The sequence below is a fragment of the Delphinus delphis genome, chromosome 3, assembly GCF_949987515.2.
Source record: "Delphinus delphis chromosome 3, mDelDel1.2, whole genome shotgun sequence".
In the NCBI taxonomy this organism is placed as follows: domain Eukaryota; kingdom Metazoa; phylum Chordata; class Mammalia; order Artiodactyla; family Delphinidae; genus Delphinus; species Delphinus delphis.
In genome coordinates this window covers 64,780,400-64,801,044 of record NC_082685.1, presented here as the reverse complement: position 1 = coordinate 64,801,044, position 20,645 = coordinate 64,780,400, and the positions used below count along the sequence as shown (strand labels likewise).

Genomic DNA, 20,645 nt, shown 5'->3' with positions numbered 1-20,645 from the left:
GCATCATCTGTGTGGCTGGCCTCTCTTATTACATGTCCTACTCGTTTCTCCTTGGCTTATCCCATACCAGGCATGTACCTTGGATCTGCTGGGTGCAGTCTTGCTTTAATGTCCTTAGGGAAAGAGCTTTGTTGTTTTCACTTCAAAATCCCCAGTATTCTGCACATGGTGGTTGCTCACATTTGCCAAATGAATGTCTGCTTGTTATTCATGTCTTTGATAACAGCTTATGTGTATGTTTTTCTAACTAAAAGTATTTCAGTTAAAAGTATTTCACCTAAAACCATATAGTCCCATAAGAAGTAAAAACAAATTTAGATACAAGAGAAAATGGTAAGTTTGAGATCAATTTTTGTGTATAGAAAGTGAGAATACACAGAAAAATGGTAAAGGACAGCGGAGGTGAGAAAGGAATGAAGAGAGGTAAGGTAAATGGAATAAAGAAAAGGAAAGCCTGATTTGGAAGTAGGGTGCCACTTAAAAAAATTTTTTTTTTTTGGCTTGCCCCACATTTCTCTTTAGGCTTTGTTTCTTGAATTCTAAGTCTTGTTGATTTACATGGGTGTAGACACTACAAGTTGGACTGCACTTACATTTTTTTTTATCAGGGGTATGGGTTCAAATGAGATTCAAAACCAAAACTTAATTGCTTTTCAATTGCCAAACTCCTTTCATTAAAGAAAAGCAGTTGGGCTTCCCTGGTGGCGCAGTGGTTGAGAGTCCGCCTGCCGATGCAGGGGACACGGGTTCGTGCCCCGGTCCGGGAAGATCCCGCATGCCGTGGAGCGGCTGGGCCTGTGAGCCATGGCCGCTGAGGCTGCGCGTCCAGAGCCTGTGCTCCGCAACGGGAGAGGCTACAACAGTGAGAGGCCTGCGTACTGCAAAAAAAAAAAAAAAAAAAAGAAAAGCAGTTGCCATTACCAAGAAAGTAGTTTACCTGGTGATATTCTTAGCATTTCTTGTTTTTTTGTAGAACGCTCAAACAGAAATCTCATAGTTTGAGGGAGGGATGTTCGGGGTACAAAAATTTGTTACTGTACCTTGTCCTTTCAGTACTGCACTGCCTGTTTATTCCCCCCTCAAAAGAGAGGGGGGCCTATATCAGCACAATTATTGTAGTTCTGTGGTAAAGTAGCAGCTCTCTACATTAATGTATACAAGTCTATTGAGTAATATTTATTGTATGCATATTTGTGCTCTTAAATGAAAAAAATGGAATATATTTAAACTTAAGCTTAACTGGTATTTAGGTAGGAAATGCAAGTGCAAGAGAAATTAATAATATGTAGACTTTAAGTATTTCATTCTGCTGAGACAAGATTTTTTAATTCTTTTTTTTTCTGAGTTATAGGTCTCATTTCGTGTTGGTTGAAAGATATCCTTTAAATAAATTATTGAAATAGGTGGCTTAGAAGTTCCTGAATGAATAATTTTTTATGTGCAAGCATAAATTATTCTCCATAAACCAGTCTAAACATTTCCCTGTTTTTTTTAAATGACATTTAAAATTTTTTTTTTTTTTTTTTTTTTTTGGGCTGCATCAGGTCTTAGTTGCAGCATGCAGGATCTTTCATTGTGGCTTGGGATCGTCATTGTGGCAAGCAGGCTTCTCTCTAGTTGTGGCGTGTCGATTTTTCTCTCTGTAGCTGTGGCGCAGGCTCCAGAGTGTGTGTGCTCGTGTAGGCACGCTGGCTCTCCCGTTGAGGTGTGCAAGCTCAGTAGTTGTGGCACGTGGGCTTAGTTGTGCCATGGCGTGTGGGATCTTAGTTCCCCAACCAGGGATCGAACCCGCATCCCCTGAGTTGGAAGGCGGATTCTTCACCACTGGACCACCAGGGAAGTCCCTTCCCTGTTTTTGTATAATATGTAGTAATTTATATCTTGATCGTCTTGTCTGATGGACTTTTATGTGGCCATAATGTGGACTTAATTTTCACAATCACAGAGGTGTGGACATGTATGTATTTGTTTGTATCTTCACAGTTTTTATAATATGCAAATATAAGTTAATGTATATGCTTGTTACTATAACTCCTAAACAATAACATCTATAAATCAGACTTGATATTTTATTTTTCTTTCACGTTAAAATATGAAATTAAAATATAGTTTTTAATATGAAAACTTACGGCTATTATATATTTTTTTTTTTTTTTTTTTTTGCGGTACGCGGGCCTCTCACTGTTGTGGCCTCTCCCGTTGTGGAGCACAGGCTCCAGACGTGCAGGCTCAGCGGCCATGGCTCACGGGCCCAGCCGCTCCACGGCATGCGGGATCCTCCTGGACCAGGGCATTAACCCGTGTCCCCTGCATCGGCAGGCGGACTCTCAACCACTGCGCCACCAGGGAAGCCCCTATTATAGCTTTTTAAAAGTTTACTTGCATACTGTGTAGTGTCGTTTCAGATGACATGCAAGCAAATGCTTTCCTACAGTATTGAATTTATCGTTCTACACTTTGTAGACTAATTAGGTCATCTTCATTAGAATTTGATATTGACCTACCTGAATTCATATGTTAGCATTTCACGTATGAAATAACCATCTTGGATTAATAAGATAATATTTCTGAACTGATGTGTGGTCCTGCCACTACGCTTATTTCAGCTATATTCATAGTTTGAGGCCTATCATACTTACACTTCCTTAATTTCATAATGTTCTACATAGATTGTGAAGTAACCAGAGTGATTATATTGAGAAAAGTTAATAAAATTAATAGGCTTTGACTTAAGTCTCATAAAGGGTCATTAAAATAATGCTTTAACATTCATTTAACATTTATCAGACTACTATATGAAATTGTTTCCAATCCACTCAGGGTAAAATACAAACTAAATCCACTCAGTAAAATACAAACTATACTCATCCAGAAAATACAGTCTCACACTCTGTGTATACGATATGGCCCTGACAGCCTCTCAGGAGTATTTCATCTTTGCTCACTAAGTTCTAGCCACATTATCATTCATTTTCTCAAACATGCCATGCTTGTTCTTGCCCTATTAAGGCTTTTACACTCGTCGTTTCCTCTGTCTGAAAGAGTCTTCCCCAGATCTTAGGAAGGTTGGCCTCTTATCTTTCAGATCTCAGCTTAAATATCGACTCATTTCTTTACCACTCAGTTTAAAATAGCCCCCGCCCCCCACTGCTGTTTTGCTTTCTTAACAGCGTAAGTAGGAAACTGGATAATTCGGGCGAAAGCTTGTTATAGAAAGGATGAGATCAGACTGTTAGGTGGAACCAGTGGTGTGTTGGAGCTGGTGAATTGATTGTGTGCATCTCTCCAGCTCCACATTCAGTTGATGGCATGTTGACAGCTTGAAACTGGCTACAATGGGACTGTTTACAACATGGGAATTGGCAAAAGCTACAAACCAGGGCCTTTTTCCCAGAGAGGTGGTGGTTAAATATTGATCACCAGACCACAGAGTGGGACCATATAAAATTGCTGCTTTTACAGATTAAAAAATGCTTGAATATTGGCAATTTCTTATGGTTTAACTTAGTGGAGTTACTTATTTCGGTTTAAAGATAATTTCTTCGTAGGAGTCAATAAAATTACCTCAGTGCTTTACCTAATTTTTCTAGATTGATTTAATATGTAAAGATTGTCTGTTTATATGTTTGTATATTAATTGCTTAGCGATATATCGAATTTTTAACTAGTTCATTTCAAAGCAGACACATCTGCTTGAGACATCTTTAGGGGTGTTCTTGGCTCTGCAATTAAGTGCTAAGCCCATTGACAGATGTTCTTTTTCTGGTGAAGAAACCAGAGCTGATTCAATTTGAGTTATAAATTGTTAGATAATTTTTTAAAATATGCCTTTCAGAATGATTTACCTAGATACATGTGTGTTCAGTTTTTTCTTGGCTTTTTCTTTTTTTCCTTTGGCCATTATCATTCTTTAAGTGTTTACTTATTATCTGACTATTTACTGGCTGCTCAGTGATTTCTTCTGTGAATCAGTATCTCCAAATCAATGAAATGATTTGTCTTATTTCTCAAGTGTTAGTATCATTAGTTTTTCCCTATGGGCTTCCCTATCTATGGTCACCTGGGCATTCCAAGCCATTTTCCACCCTTACAACTCAGTTTTAAAAACAGACATGAAGTTACTTCTTTCTTAGAAGCACTATTTTCCTGTCTGAGGGAATTTATTGTTTAAAAACTGAACCTTGTTGGCTGAGGAGATTTCACTAACATTTCTTGAGCAACATTTGCATCATGTTAACTCTGAGTATGTGAATTTGAATTGGTAATATTGAATAAAATATGGCACACAGGTTTCTTTAACTCAGATTGTCCTGTGTCTTATGCACAAGCACTAAAAAATAAGTTGTGTTTAATGCAGAACATCAGAATACACATATAAACTAAAGAAGAAAAGCACTTCCATAATCCTAAGATAACCACTAGTAATTTTTGATGTGCCCTTCCAGATAAATCAGTGAATATTTTTTCCACAAAAGCAAGATCTTAGTACACATACTATTCTACAACATCTCACTTTACCAAATACTGTGATCATAAAAGCATTACTTTTTATTATTTCAGTTTGAAAGGATCTTACAAAGTGGAAATTTTGTTGATAACACGGTAAAGCTGTAAGTAAAGTTGTGATTAAAAACAGTGGTGTTTATGGAGAGTAGAATGTGGAAAGTTACCTCGACAAGAATTAACTTCAGCAGTAATTTTTTTCTTAAGAACACTCTTACTATTGTACAATAGCCTGATTGTATTATACCCGCTAAGGAAAACAGTACATGATTCTGTGTACAGTAGAATTATTTTAATAATAGCCCTAGAGTAAATTAGGGGGCTGTAGGTAAGTTCCTATTTTTTGGTCTGCCCCAAGTCCTATTGATGCTTTAATATTAAAATAATTTTAAAAGAAAAATGTATTTTATTGAACGGCTCCATCTATCTAAATTATGTTAGTTTTATTAGATAATGCTGCCCTTTTTATATGAAGAGTGTGGGAGTTCTTGGAAAAAGAAAATTTTAGTATAAGAATTCTTGTTTTAATATTTGAGTTGATTTTTGTTTCATGAATTTGAAAATCCTTGTGGAATTGTTACTGGTGTTTAGTATCCTTTGGAAATCAGTCCTAATCTTGTCAAGCAGATGTTTGGGTCTTAAAGTAGCAGTTTTTTAAGCTAATCAAGGGTCCTGTAACAGATGTGTAATTTAACTGACTTTTCCTTGACCACAGTGGTATCCGTTACCTAGGTTAAACGATTTCTTGCTTTGTTTTTATTCTTGACCTTGTCCTGTTCTGTGTATTACTGCTTGCTCACCAGGTCCTGCAGTCATCTCTTAGGTACGTAGCTAAAGTAGCCATTTCTGTTACCCGCAGGGCTACTTCCTGGCTGGTGCATATATTGCTGAAAACATTTCTTATGTGGTACAGGAGAATAAAAAGCAATGTAGTTGATGTGGCTTTTTTCTACTGAGAAATGATGCATTCGTTTGGCTAAAGTGGAGACTGGCAGTCAGCCCCTAAAAAATGTTTTTCACCGAGTGATCACATGTTTGTAAATGGATATGCAAGAGCTTCTGCTTGTTGGAAGGTGTAGTGAATCTTGATATAAATTCAAGAAAAGTGTTTAGAATTATTCCATACATCTTGCTCTTTAAAGAACTGATATTTTTAAGAACAGTTTAATTTTACAGTGATTTTTTTTTTTTTTTTTTTTTTTTTTTTTTTTGCGATACGCGGGCCTCTCACCGTTGTGGCCTCTCCCATTGTGGAGCACAGGCTCCGGACGCGCAGGCTCAGTGGCCATGGCTCATAGGCCCAGCTGCTCCGCGGCACGTGGGATCTTCCCAGACCGGGGCACGAACCCGTGTCCCCTGCATCAGCAGGCGGACTCCCAACCACTGCGCCACCAGGGAAGCCCTACAGTGAATTTTTAAGCTTCCCATTTTTATATTTATTTTTTGAATAATGACTCTGTTTTTGTAAAAATGGTACATACACACTAAAGAAGCTTAGAAATAGTCACATTGTAAATGGCAGAACTAGTATTCAGAGTCTTGTCTGACATTCAGAGTCTTGTCTGACATTCAGAGTCAGTGAGCTTCGGAAGCACTGTAAAGTGGTAGAAAGAATGTGGACTTTAGAATTAGGTGCACCTTAGTTGATCCCTAATTTTGCTGTGTATCTGCTGTATGGCAGGATCTTACCCTTGGTGACTTTTATTTTCTTTTTAGATTAACTGAGGGTAATAGGTTTGTTATGAAGCACACATTAAGTACTTGGCCTGTAGAAGGTGTTAATAACTGTTTTTCCTTTTTACTGTGCCATATTGTTTGAAAATATCTCTGCAAGTCATTTGGGACAATTAGCTTAAAAGTGAATTGCAGTCAGGCAACTGGAAATATATGTAACCCAGGTGGACTCATATTGTAGTGTCCTTTTTTTTTTTAAAGATTTTTTTGATGTGGACCATTTCTTTAAAAAATTAATTAATATTTATTTTTGGCTGTGTTGGGTCTTCGTTTCTGTGCAAGGGCTTTCTCCAGTTGCAGCGAGCGGGGGCCACTCTTCATCACAACGCGCAGGCCTCTCACTGTCGCGGCCTCTCTTGTTGTGGAGCACAGGCTCCGGACGGGCAGGCTCAGCCGCCGTGGCCTACGGGACCAGCTGTTCCACGGCATGTGGGATCCTCCTGGACCAGGGCACGAACCCGTGTCCCCTGCATCGGCAGGTGGACTCTCAACCCCTGCACCAGCAGGGAAGCCCATGTTGGCAGATTTTTAAGCACAGTTTTAATTTCATTACTTATGATTGGTCTGTTCATATTTTCTGTTTCTTCCTGGTTCAGTCTTGGAAGGTGATACCTTTCTAAGAATTTGTCCATTTCTTCCAGGTTGTCCATTTTATTGGCATAGAGTTGCCTGTAGTAGTCTCTTAGGATGCTTTGTATTTCTGCAATGTCTGGTGTAACTTCTCCTTTTTCATTTCCAATTTTATTGATTTGAGTCCTCTCCCTCTTGATGAGTCTGGCTAATGGTTTTATTAATTTTGTTTATCTTCTCAAAGAACCAGCTTTTAGTTTTATTGATCTTTGCTATTGTTTCCTTTGTTTCTATTTCATTTATTTCTGCTCTGATCTTTATGATTTCTTTCCTTCTGCTAATTTTGGGTTTTGTTTGTTCTTCTTTCTCTAATTCCTTTAGGTGTAAGATTAGATAGTTTATTTGAGATTTTTCTTGTTTCTTGAGGTAGGCTTGTATAGCTATAAACTTCCCTCTTAGAACTGCTTTTGCTGCATTCCATAGGTTTTGGATCTTCTTGTTTTCATTGTCATTTGTCTCTAGGTATTTTTTGATTTCCTCTTTGATTTCTTCAGTGATCTCTTGGTTATTTAGTAATGTATTGTTTAGCCTCCATGTGTTTGTGTTTTTTACGTTTTTTTTCCCTGCAGTTCATTTCTAATTTCATAGTATTGTGGTCAGAAAAAATGCTTGATACGATTTTAATTTTCTTAAATTTACTAAGGCTTGATTTGTCACCCAAGATACGATCTGTCCTGGAGAATGTTCCATTCGCACTTGAGAAGAAAGTGTAATCTGATGTTTTTGGATGGAACGTCCTATAAATATCAGCTAAATCTGTCTGGTCTGTTGTATCATTTTAAGCTTTTGTTTCCTTATTTATTTTCATTTTGGAGGATCTGTCCATTGGTGTAAGTGAGGTGTTAAAGTCCCCCACTATTATTGTGTTACTGTCGATTTTCTCTTTTATAGCTGTTAGCAGTTGCCTTATGTATTGAGGTGCTCCTATGTTGGGTGCATATGTATTTATAATTGTTATATTTTCTTCTTGGATTGATCCCTTGATCATTATGTAGTGTCCTCCCTTGTCTCTTTTAACATTCTTTATTTTAAAGTCTATTTTATCTGATATGAGTATAGCTACTCCAGCTTTCTTTTGATTTCCATTTGCATGGAATATCTTTTTCCATCCACTCACTTTCAGTGTGTATGTGTCCCTAGGTGTGAAGTGGGTTTCTTGTAGATAGCATATATATGGGTCTTGTTTTTGTATCCATTCAGCGAGCCTGTGTCTTTTGGTTGGAGCATTTAATCCATTCACAGTTAAGGTAATTATCGATATGTGTGTTCCTTTTACCGTTTTCTTAATTGTTTTGGGTTTATTTTTGTTGGTCCTTTTCTTCTCTTGTGTTTCCCATTTGGAGAAGTTCTTTTAGCATTTGTTGTAGAGCTGGTTTGGTGGTGCTATATTCTCTTAGCTTTTGCTTGTCTGTAAAGCTTTTGATTTCTCCATCGAATCTGAATGAGATCCTTGCAGGGTAGTAATCTTGGTTGTAGGTTCTTCCCTTTCATCACTTTAAATATATCGGGCCACTCCCTTCTGCCTTGTAGAGATTCTGCTGAGAAATCATCTGTTAACCTTATGGGAGTTCCCTTGTATGTTATTTGTCATTTTTGCCTGGTTGCTTTCAGTAATTTTTCTTTGTGTTTATTTTTGTCAGTTTGATTACCTTGTGTCTCCACGTGTTTCTCCTTTGGTTTCTCCTGCCTGGGACTCTGCAGTTCCTGGACTTTGGTGGCTATTTCCTTTCCCATGTTAGGTAAGTTTTGACTGCAATCTATTCAAATATTTTCTCAGGTCCTTTTTCTCTCTCTTCTCCTTCTGGGACCCCTGTAATGTGAATGTTGTTGCATTTAACGTTGTCCCAGAGGTCTGTTAGCCTGTCTTCATTTCTTTTCATTCTTTTTTCTTTATTCTGTTCCGCGGCAGTGAATTCCATCATTCTGTCTTCCAGGTCACTTATCCACTCTTCTGCCTGAGTTATTCTGCTGTTGTTTCCTTCTAGTGTAGTTTTCATTTCAGTTATTGTTCATCTCTGTGTTTTTTTTTTATATAAATTTATTTATTTATTTTTGTCTGTGTCGGGTCTTTGTTGCTGAGTGTGGGCTTTCTCTAGTTGTGGCGAGTGGGGGCTATTCTTCATTGCGGTGCATGGGCTTCTCATTGCGGTGGCTTCTCTTTGTTGTGGAGTACGGGCTCTAGGCGCGCAGGCTTCAGTAGTTGTGTCATGAGGGCTCAGTCATTGTGGCTCATGGGATCTAGACCTCAGGCTCAGTAGTTGTGGCACACGGGCTTAGTTGCTCTGCAGCATGTGGGATCTTCCCAGACTAGGGCTTCAACCCGTGTCCCCTGCGTTGGCAGGCGGGTTCTTAAGCACTGCCCCACCAGGGAAGTCCCCATCTCCGTTTGTTTGTTCTTTTATTCTTCTAGATCTTTGTTAAACGTTTCTTGCATCTTCTTGATCTTTACCTCCATTCTTTTTCCGAGGTCCTGGATCATCTTCACTATCATTATTCTGAATTCTTTTTCTGGAGGGTTGCCTGTCTCCACTTCATTTAGTTGTTTTTCTGGGGTTTTATCTTGTTCCTTCATCTGGTACATAGTTCTCTGCCTTTTCATCTTGTCTGTCTGAATGTGGTTTTTGTTCCACAGGCTGCAGGGTTGTAGTTCTTCTTCTGCTGTCTGTTCTGTATTTTTATTTTTTTTTATTTTTTATTTTTATTTATTTTTATTTTAACATCTTTATTGGAGTATAATTGCTTTACAATGGTATGTTAGTTTCAGCTTCACAACAAAATGAATCAGTTATATATATATACATATGTTCCCATATCTCTTCCCGCTTGCGTCTCCCTCCCTCCCACCCTCCCTATCCCACCCCTCCAGGCGGTCACAAAGCATGGAGCTGATCTCCCTGTGCTATGAGGCTGCTTCCCACTAGCTATCTACCTTACGTTTGGTAGTGTATATATGTCCATGCCTCTCTCTCGCTTTGTCACCGTTTACCCTTCCCCCTCCCCATAGCCTCAAGTCCATTCTCTAGTAAGTCTGTGTCTTTATTCCTGTTTAACCGCTAGGTTTTTCATGACATTTTTTTTTCTTAAATTCCATATATATGTGTTAGCATACGGTATTTGTCTCTCTCTTTCTGACTTACTTCACTCTGTATGACAGACTCTAGGTCTATCCACGTCATTACAAATAGCTCAATTTCGTTTCTTTTTATGGCTGAGTAATATTCCATTGTATATATGTGCCACATTTTCTTTATCCATTCATCTGATGATGGACATTTAGGTTGTTTCCATCTCTGGGCTATTGTAAATAGAGCTGCAATGAACATTTCGGTACATGACTCTTTTTGAATTATGGTTTTCTCAGGGTATATGCCCAGTAGTGGGATTGCTGGGTCATATGGTAGTTCTATTTGTAGTTTTTTAAGGAACCTCCATACTGTTCTCCACAGTGGCTGTATCCATTTACATTCCCACCAACAGTGTACGAGGGTTGCCTTTTCTCCACAGACTCTCCAGCATTTATTGTTTCTAGATTTTTTGATGATGGCCATTCTGACTGGTGTGAGATGATATCTCATTGTAGTTTTGATTTGCATTTCTCTAATGATTAGTGATGTTGAGCATTCTTTCATGTGTTTGTTGGCAGTCTGTATACCTTCTTTGGAGAAATGTCTATTTAGGTCTTCTGCCCATTTTTGGATTGGGTTGTTTGTTTTTTTCTTATTGAGCTGCATGAGCTGCTTATAAATTTTGGAGATTAATCCTTTGTCAGTTGCTTCATTTGCAAATATTTTCTCCCATTCTGAGGGTTGTCTTTTGGGCTTCTTTATGGTTTCCATTGCTGCGCAAAAGCTTTTAAGTTTTATTAGGTCCCATTTGTTTACTTTTGTTTTTATTTCCATTTCTCTAGGAGGTGGGTCAAAAAGGACCTTGCTGTGATTTATGTCATAGAGTGTCCTGCCTATGTTTTCCTCTAAGAGTTTTATAGTTTCTGGCCTTACATTTAGGTCTTTAATCCACTTTGAGCTTATTTTTGTGTATGGTGTTAGAGAGTGATCTAATCTCATACTTTTACATGTAGCTGTCCAGTTTTCCCAGCACCACTTATTGAAGAGGCTGTCCTTTCTCCACTGTACATTCCTGCCTTTATCAAAGATAAGGTGTCCATATGTGCGTGGGTTTATCTCTGGGCTTTCTATCCTGTTCCATTGATCTATATTTCTGTTTTTGTGCCAGTACCATACTGTCTTGATTACTGTAGCTTTGTAGTATAGTCTGAAGTCAGGAAGCCTGATTCCTCCAGCTCCGTTTTTTGTTCTCAAGATTGCTTTGGCTATTCGGGGTCTTTTGTGTTTCCATACAAATTGTGAAATTTTTTTTCTAGTTCTGTGAAAAATGCCAGTGGTAGTTTGATAGGGATTGCCTTGAATATGTAGATTGCTTTGGGTAGTAGAGTCATTTTCACAATGTTGATTCTTCCAATCCAAGAACATGGTATATCTCTCCATCTATTTGTATCATCTTTAATTTCTTTCATCAGTGTCTTATAATTTTCTGCATACAGGTCTTTTGTCTCCTTAGGTAGGTTTATTCCTAAATATTTTATTCTTTTTGTTGCAGTGGTAAATGGGAGTGTTTTCTTGATTTCACTTTCAGATTTTTCATCATTAGTGTATAGGAATGCCAGAGATTTCTGTGCATTAATTTTGTATCCTGCTACTTTACCAAATTCATTGATTAACTCTAGTAGTTTTCTGGTAGCATCTTTAGGATTCTCTATGTATAGTATCATGTCATCTGCAAACAGTGACAGCTTTACTTCTTCTTTTCCGATTTGGATTCCTTTTATTTCCTTTTCTTCTCTGATAGCTGTGGCTAAAACTTCCAAAACTATGTTGAATAAGAGTGGTGAGAGTGGGCAACCTTGTCTTGTTCCTGATCTTAGTGGAAATGCTTTCAGTTTTTCACCATTGAGGACGATGTTGGCTGTGGGTTTGTCATATATGGCCTCTATTATGTTGAGGAAAGTTCGCTCTTTGCCTACTTTCTGCAGGGTTTTTATCATAAATGGGTGTTGAATTTTGTCAAAAGCTTTTTCTGCATCTATTGAGATGATCATATGGTTTTTCTCCTTCAATTTGTTAATATGGTGTATCACGTTGATTGATTTGCGTATATTGAAGAATCCTTGCATTCCTGGAATAAACCCCACTTGATCATGGTGTATGATATGTTTAATGTGCTGTTGGATTCTGTTTGCTAGTATTTTGTTGAGGATTTTTGCATCTATGTTCATCAGTGATATTGGCCTGTAGTTTTCTTTCTTTGTGACATCCTTGTCTGGTTTTGGTATCAGGATTGATGGTGGCCTCGTAGAATGAGTTTGGGAGTGTTCCTCCCTCTGCTATATTTTGGAAGAGTTTGAGAAGGATAGGTGATAGCTCTTCTCTAAATGTTTGATAGAATTCGCCTGTGAAGCCATCTGGTCCTGGGCTTTTGCTTCTTGGAAGATTTTTAATCACAGTTTCAATTTCAGTGCTTGTGATTGGTCTGTTCATATTTTCTATTTCTTCCCGATTCAGTCTTGGAAGGTTGTGCATTTCTAAGAATTTGTCCATTTCTTCCAGGTTGTCCATTTTATTGGCATAGAGTTGCTTGTAGTAATCTCTCATGATCTTTTGTATTTCTGCAGTGTTAGTTGTTACTACTCCTTTTTCATTTCTAATTGTATTGATTTGAGTCTTCTCCCTTTTTTTCTTGATGAGTCTGGCTAATGGTTTATCAATTTTGTTTATCCTTTCAAAGAACCAGCTTTTAGTTTTATTGATCTTTGCTATTGTTTCCTTCATTTCTTTTTCATTTATTTCTGATATGATTTTTATGATTTCTTTCCTTCTGCTAACTTTGGGGTTTTTTTGTTCTTCTTTCTCTAATTGCTTTAGGTGCAAGGTTAGGTTGTTTATTCGAGATGTTTCCTGTTTCTTAAGGTAGGATTGTATTGCTATAATCTTCCCTCTTAGAACTGCTTTTGCTGCATCCATAGGTTTTGGGTCGTCGTGTCTCCATTGTCATTTGTTTCTAGGTATTTTTTTATTTCCTCTTTGATTTCTTTAGTGATCAATTTGTTATTAATAGTGTATTGTTTAGCCTCCATGTGTTTGTATTTTTTACAGATCTTTTCCTGTAATTGATATCTAGTCTCATAGCGTTGTGGTCGGAAAAGATACTTGATACAATTTCAATTTTCTTAAATTTACCAAGGCTTGATTTGTGACCCAAGATATGATCTATCCTGGAGAGTGTTCCATGAGCACTTGAGAAAAATGTGTATTCTGTTGTTTTTGGATGGAATGTCCTATAAATATCAATTAAGTGCATCTTGTTTAATGTATCATTTAAAGCTTGTGTTTCCTTATTTATTTTCATTTTGGATGATCTGTCCATTGGTGAAAGTGGAGTGTTAAAGTCCCCTACTATGAATGTGTTACTGTCGATTTCCCCTTTTATGGCTGTCAGTATTTGCCTTATGTATTGAGGTGCTCCTGTGTTGGGTGCATAAATATTTACAATTGTTATATCTTCTTCTTGGATCGATCCCTTAATCATTATGTAGTGTCCTTCTTTGTCTCTTCTAATAGTCTTTCTTTTAAAGTCTATTTTGTCTGATATGAGAATTGCTACTCCAGCTTTCTTTTGGTTTCCATTTGCATGAAATACCTTTTTCCATCCCCTTACTTTCAGTGTGTATGTGTCTCTAGGTCTGAAGTGGGTCTCTTGTAGACAGCAAATATATGGGTCTTGTTTTTGTATCCATTCAGCCAATCTGTGTCTTTAGGTGGGAGCATTTGGTCCATTTACATTTAAGGTAATTATCAATATGTGTGTTCCCATTCCCATTTTCTTAATTGTTTGGGGTTTGTGATTGTAGGTCTTTTCGTTCTTTTGTGTTTCTTGCCTAGAGAAATTCCTTTAGCAGTTGTTGTAGAGCTGGTTTGTTGGTGCTGAACTCTCTCAGCTTTTGCTTGTCGGTAAAGGTTTTAATTTCTCCATCAAATCTGAATGAGATGCTTGCTGGGTAGAGTAATCTTGGTTGCAGGTTTTTCTCCTTCAACACTTTCAATATGTCCTGCCACTCCCTTCTGGCTTACAGAGTTTCTGCTGAAAGATCAGCTGTTAACCTTATGGGGATTGCCTTGTGTGTTGTTTTTCCCTTGCTGCTTTTAATATGTTTTCTTTGTATTTAATTTTTGACAGTTTGATTAATATGTGTCTTGGCATATTTCTCCTTGGATTTATCCTGTATGGGACTCTCTGTGCTTCCTGGACTTGATTAACTATTTCCTTTCCCATATTAGGGAAGTTTTCAACTATAATCTCTTCAAATATTTTCTCAGTCCCTTTCTTTTTCTCTTCTTCTTCTGGAACCCCTATAATTCGAATGTTGGTGCATTTAATGTTGTCCCAGAGGTCTCTGAGACTGTCCTCAGTTCTTTTCATTCTTTTTTCTTTATTCTGCTCTGCGTTAGTTATTTCCACTATTTTATCTTCCAGGTCACTTATCCGTTCTTCTGCCTCAGTTATTCTGCTATTGATCCCATGTAGAGTATTTTTCATTTCATTTATTGTGTTGTTCATCATTGTTTCATCTTCAGTTCTTCTAGGTCCTTGTTAACTGTTTCTTGCATTTTGTCTATTGTATTTCCAAGTTGTGGATCATCTTTACTATCATTATTCTGAATTCTTTTTCAGGTAGACTGCCTATTTCCTCTTCATTTGTGAGGTCTGGTGGGTTTTTATCTTGCTCCTTCATCTGCCGTGTGTTTTTCTGTCTTTTCATTTTGCTTATCTTACTGTGCTTGGGGTCTCCTTTTTGCAGGCTGAAGGTTCGTAGTTCCTGTTGTTTTTTGTGTCTGTCCCCAGTGGCTAAGGTTGGTTCACTGGGTTGTGTAGGCTTCCTGGTGGAGGGGACTAGTGCCTGTGTTCTGGTGGATGAGGCTGGATCTTGTCTTTCTGGTGGGCAGGTCCACATCTGGTGGTGTGTTTTGGGGTGTCAGTAGACTTATGATTTTGGGCAGCCTCTCTGCTAATGGGTGGGGTTGTGTTCCTGTCTTGCTAGTTGTTTGGCATAGGATGTCCAGCACTGTAGCTTGCTGGTCGTTGAGTGAAGGTGGGTGCTGGCGTTGAGATGGACATCTCTGGGAGATTTTCGCTGTTTGATATTATGAGGAGCTGGGAGGTCTCTTGTGGACCAGTGTCCTGAAGTTGGCTCTCCCACCTCAGAGGCACAGCACTAACTCCTGGCTGCAGCATCAAGAGCCTTTCATCCACATCGCTCCTTAATTTGGGATGATTCGTTGTCTATTCATGTATTCCACAGATGCAGGGTACATCAAGTTGATGGTGGAGCTTTAATCTGCTGCTTCTGAGGCTGCTGGGAGAGATTTCCCTTTCTCTTCTTTGTTCTCACAGCTCCCAGGGGCTCAGCTTTGGATTTGGCCCCACCTGTGCGTGTAGGTCGCTGGAGGGCGTCTGTTCTTTGCTCAGACAGGACGGGGCTAAAGGAGCCACCAATTCGGAGGCCCTGGCTCACTCAGGCCGGGGGGTAGGGAGGGTCACGGAGTGTGGGGCGGCAGAGGCCCGCGTGACGTTGCTAGCCTGAGGCGCGCCGTGCGCGTTCTCCCGGGGGAGTTGTCCCTGGATCCCGGGACCCTGGCAGTGGCGGGCTGCACAGGCTCCCTGGAAGGGGGTGTGGATAGTGACCTGTGTTCGCACACAGGCTTCTTGGTGGTTGCAGCAGCGGCCTTAGCGTCTCATGTCTGTCTCTGGGGTCCGCAGTTTTACCCGCGGCTCGCGCCCATCTCTGGAGCTCCCTTAAGAAGCGTTCTTAATCCCCTCTCCTGGCGCACCAGGAAACAAAGAGGTAAGAAAAAGTCTCTTGCTTCTTCGGCAGGTCCAGACTTTTCCCCGGACTCCCTCCCGGCTAGCCTTGGTGTACTAACGCCCTGCAGGCTGTGTTCACGCCACCAACCTCAGTCCTCTCCCGGCACTCCGATAGAAGCTGGAGCTGAGGCTCCCAGCCCCGCCCGCCCTGGCCGGCGAGCAGACAAGCCTCTCGGCTGGTGAGTGCCGGTCAGCCCCGATCCTCTGCGCTGGAATCTCTCTGCTTTGTCCTCTGCACCCCTGTTGCTGTGCTCTCCTCTGCGGCCCCGAAGCTCCCCCACTCCGCCATCCGCAGTCTCCGCCCGCGAAGGGGTTTCCTAGTGTGTGGACACTTTTCCTCCTTCACAGCTCCCTCCCGCTGGTGCAGGACCTGTCCCTATCCTTTTGTCTCTGTTTATTTTTTTCTTTTGCCCTAACCAGGTATGTGGGGGGTTCCTTGCCTTTTGGGAGGTCTGAGGTCTTCTGCCAGCGTTCAGTAGGTGATCCGTAGGAGTTGTTTCACGCGTAGATGTATTTCTGGTGTATCTGTGGGGAGGAAGGTGATCTCCGCGTCTTACTCTTCCACCTTGTATTTTTAGTTTTTTAAGGAACCTCCATACTGTTCTCCATAGTGGCTATACTAATTTACATTCCCACCAGCAGTGTAGGAGGGTTCCCTTTTCTCCATACCCTCTCCAGCACTTGTTGTTTGTAGATATTTTGATGAGGGCCATTCTGACCCGTGTGAGATGGTACCTCATTGTAGTTTTAATTTGCATTACTTTAATAATTAGTGATGTTAAGCATCTTTTCATGTACTTTTTGGCCATCTGTGTGTTTTCTTCGGAGGAATGTCTGTTTAGATCTTCTGCCGTGTTTTTTGTTTATTTTCAAAGCTTTCCCTGCATCCCATCCTTCTTTTTTTAAAATATTTTTTGGAGTATAATTGCTTTACAATGTTGTGTTAGTTTCTGTTGTACAGCACAGTGAATCAGTATAAGTATACATGTATCCCCATATCCTCTCTGTTTTTTTTTTTAAGATATTTATTTATTTATTTACTTATGGCAGTGTTGGGTCTTTGTTGCTGTGCGTGGGCTTTCTCTAGTTGCAGTGAGCAGGGGCCTCTCTTCGCTGCGGTGTGCGGGCTTTTCGTTGCGGCGGCTTCTCTTGTTGTGGAGCATGGGCTCTAGGTGCACGAGCTTCAGTGGTTATGGCATGTGGGCTCTCAGTAGTTGCAGCTCACGGGCTCTAGAGCACAGGCTCAGTAGTTGTGGCGCATGGGCTTAGTTGCTCCGTGGCATGTGGGATCTTCCTGGACCAGGGCTTGAACCCATGTCCCCTGCATTGGCAGGTGGATTCTTAACCACTGCGCCACCAGGGAAGTCGCCCCCTCCCTCTTGAGCCTTCCTCCCATCCTCCTTATCCCACCCCTCTGGGTGGTCACAAAGCACTGAGCTTATCTCCCTGTGCTATGCAGCAACTTCCCACTAGCCATCCATTTTACATCTGGTAGTTATGTATGTGAATGCTACTCTCTCAGTTCGTCCCAACTTCCCTTTCCCCCACTGTTTTCTCAAGTCTGTGGTCTACATCTGCATCTTTATTCCTGCCTTCCCACTAGGTATATCGGTACTGCTTTTTTAGTTTCCATATATTTGTGTTATTGTACGGTATTTGTTTTTCTGTTTCTGACTCACTTCACTCTGTATGACAGACTCTAGGTCCATCCACCTCACTGCAAATAGCTCAATTTTGTTGCTTTTTATGGTTGAGTATTATTCCGTTATATGTATGTGCCACATCTTCTTTATGCAGTTATCTGTGGACATTTCTGCACATTTTTTCATTGGGTTGTTTGTTTTTTTCATATTGAGCTGCATGAGCTTTTTGTATATTTTGGAGATTAATCCCTTATCGGTTACTTCATTTGCAAATATTTTCTCCCATTCTGTGGGTTGTCTTTTTGTTTTGTTTATGGTTTCCTTTGCTGTGTAAAAGCTTTTAAGTTTAATTAGGTCCCATTTGTTTGTTTTTATTTTCATTACTCTAGGAGACAGGTCAAAAAAGATCTTGCTGTGGTTTATGTCAGAGAGTATTCTGTGTATTTTTTTCTCTTAACTGGTTCATATTATCCGGCCTTACATTTAGGTCTTTAATCTACTTCAAGTTTAGTTTTTTATTTTTTGCGGTACACGGGCCTCTCACTGTTGTGGCCTCTCCCGTTGCGGAGCACAGGCTCCGGACGCACAGGCTCAGCAGCCATGGCTCACGGGCCTAGCTGCTCCGTGGCACGTGGGATCTTCCTGGACCGGGGCATGAACCCGTGTCCCCTGCATCGGCAGGCGGACTCTCAACCACTGCGCCACCAGGGAAGCCCCGAGTTTATTTTTGTGTACGGTATTAGGGAGTGTTGTAATTTCATTCTTTTACATGTAGCTGTCCAGTTTTCCCAGTACCACTTATTGAAGAGACTGTCTTTTCTCCATTGTATATTCTTGCCTCCTTTGTCATAGATTAGGTGACCCTAGGTGCTTGGGTTTATTTCTGGAGTTTCTATCCTGTTCTACTGATCTATATTTTTGTCGTTGTACTGGTACCATACTGTTTTGATTGGTGTAGCTTTGTAGTATAGTCTGATGTCAGGGAGCCTGATTCGTCCAGCGCTGTTTTTCTTTCTCAAGATGCTTTGGCTATTTCGGGTCTTTTGTGTTTCCATGCAAATTGTAAAAATTTTTGTTCTAATTCTTTGATGAAATTAGGCAATGCATATTTTGAACTTGAAATACTGTGTCAGAGTTCATTGCAAAAAATAAACACTGCTTGCCAAAAATCCTGACCCTGTGGGTTGTGCTTATTCACGTTAAAGGAAAATGTTGCTATAGAACTTGTTAGTTCTCATTGTCAACCAGCTAGATTCGGTATGTTTTCCTGTCAGAAATGATCTTTCTTCTTTTTCAGGTTTTTCTTTTTCTTTTTTTGTGGCTGCGTTGGGCCTTTGTTGCTGCGCGTGGGCTTTCTCTAGCTGTGGGGGGGTGGCTACTCTTTTTGTGGTGCGTGGGCTTCTCGTGACTTCTCTTGTTGCAGAGCATAGGCTTTAGTAGTTTTGGTGCGCGGGCTCAGTAGTTGTGGCGCACGGATGTAGTTGCTCTGAGGCATGTGGGATCTTCCCGGACCAGGGATCAAACCCATGTCCCCCGCATTGGTAGGCGGATTCTTAATCACCGCACCACCAGGGAAGTCCCTTCTTTTTCAATTCTAAAATGACAGCATCTGCATTGAACAACCATTGGACTAACTACTTTCACTTCTGAATTCAAACATTAATTGGTTCATTAGGTAAGGAGTCTTGCCATGAGTTAGTTTCAGTATTTCGTGCTTTGCTTACATGAGACTCCTCCTCATCCTCCCAGTTATCCCTTTGGTGCACTGGAGATTTCTTGAAGCAAAGTACCTTACTAAGCTTTGAGATGAGTTAGAAGTATGACTTTCTTCTATAACGTATAAGAGCTATTGTGAAAGGGAAGGTAGAAAAAGGGAATGAATGATGCCCATCAGTTTTAGAAAAGAGTACAGGAGGAAGTTGGAGATCTGGAATTTGATTTCCTGAAACTGTCCAGACCCAGGTACCTCCTGCAAAATATCAAACCTTACACTGGTTTGAAGACCCTTGAGTTAGGGGAACAGCATATCTTCTGCTTTAATTGGTATTGTGCATTAATCCTTCTAAGTAAATTATCTCATTTACTTTTAAATTTTGCCTTGAAAGCTTTGTTTGACAGATTTATAACTGACCTTTATGATGAAATAGAGTGGTTTTTACAGGAGTCCATGAACCAATGAACATAGTAATCAGAACCTCTTGGAAGTGATTATTAAAATAGAAGAATTAGAAAAAAGGGAAATGATCTTTACCTCACACTTGACACCAAGATAAATATTTGGTTTTCCAGAGTTGAGTATAAAAGAGAAAACCTTAAACACATTAGAAGGAAACATGGATCAATATAAAGACTCTTGGGTGTGGGGAAAGCCTTCATAAGCAGTCCAATACAATTATTTTTTCATTTATAAAGTCTCCAAGGCTTTCCTCGTGGCACAGTGGTTAAGAATCTGCCTGCCAATGTAGGGGACACGGGTTCGAGCTCTGGTCCAGGAAGATCCGACATGCCGCGGAGCAACTAAGCCCGTGCGCCACAACTACTGAAGCCTGCTCGCCTAAAGCCCGTGCTCTGCAACAAGACAAGCCAACCGCAATGGGAAGCCTGCGCACCGCAACGAAGAGTAGTCCCTGCTCACCGCAACTAGAGAAAGCCCACGCACAGCAATGAAGACCCAACACAGCCAAAAATAAATAAATAAATTAAAAAAATAAAAGAAGTCTCCAAATTATTGTTATATACCTGTGTTTTAAAAAAATGTGAAGTATTATCTTTTTCAGTAATCCAATTTTGAAATGCATATAAGATTAACATTTACATCTAAGTTATCTTGCAGTTTCTTTTTTTTAACAGGTTTTAACATTTTTTAAGATTATTTTTTTAGGTATCTATCTGTGTATCTGTGTATCTGTCTACCTATGCCGGGTCTTATTTGTGGCACGCAGGATCTTCGTTGCTGTGTGTGGGATCTTTAGTTGTGGCATGTTTTAGTTGTGGCATGTTTTAGTTACGGCACGCAAACCCTTAGTTGGGACATGTGGGATCTAGTTCCCTGACCAGGGATTGAACCTGGGTGCCCTGCATTGGGAGTGCAGAGTCTTAGCCACTGGACCACCAGGGAAGTCCCATCTCGCAGTTTCATATATCATCTTTTCCCTTCTGCTCTTCAGCACAAAGAACCCTACAAAGTGCTATTGTAAT

The 20,645-nt window shown here is 40.0% G+C and overlaps 1 protein-coding gene across 5 annotated transcripts in view; it reads left to right on the top strand.

The window, feature by feature from the left end:
* The window catches only part of CDC42SE2 (CDC42 small effector 2), a 114,323-nt gene that overhangs the window by 7,697 nt on the left and 85,981 nt on the right, over window positions 1–20,645 (top strand). For 2 of the 5 annotated variants that reach the window (XM_060008911.1, XM_060008909.1), the window contains exon 2: window positions 8,508–8,606. The exons of the other annotated variants lie outside the window; for them this stretch is intronic. The gene's annotated coding sequence lies outside the window, so the exon portion shown is untranslated. The remainder of the gene's footprint in view (window positions 1–8,507; window positions 8,607–20,645) is intronic. 5 annotated transcript variants of the gene reach the window in all.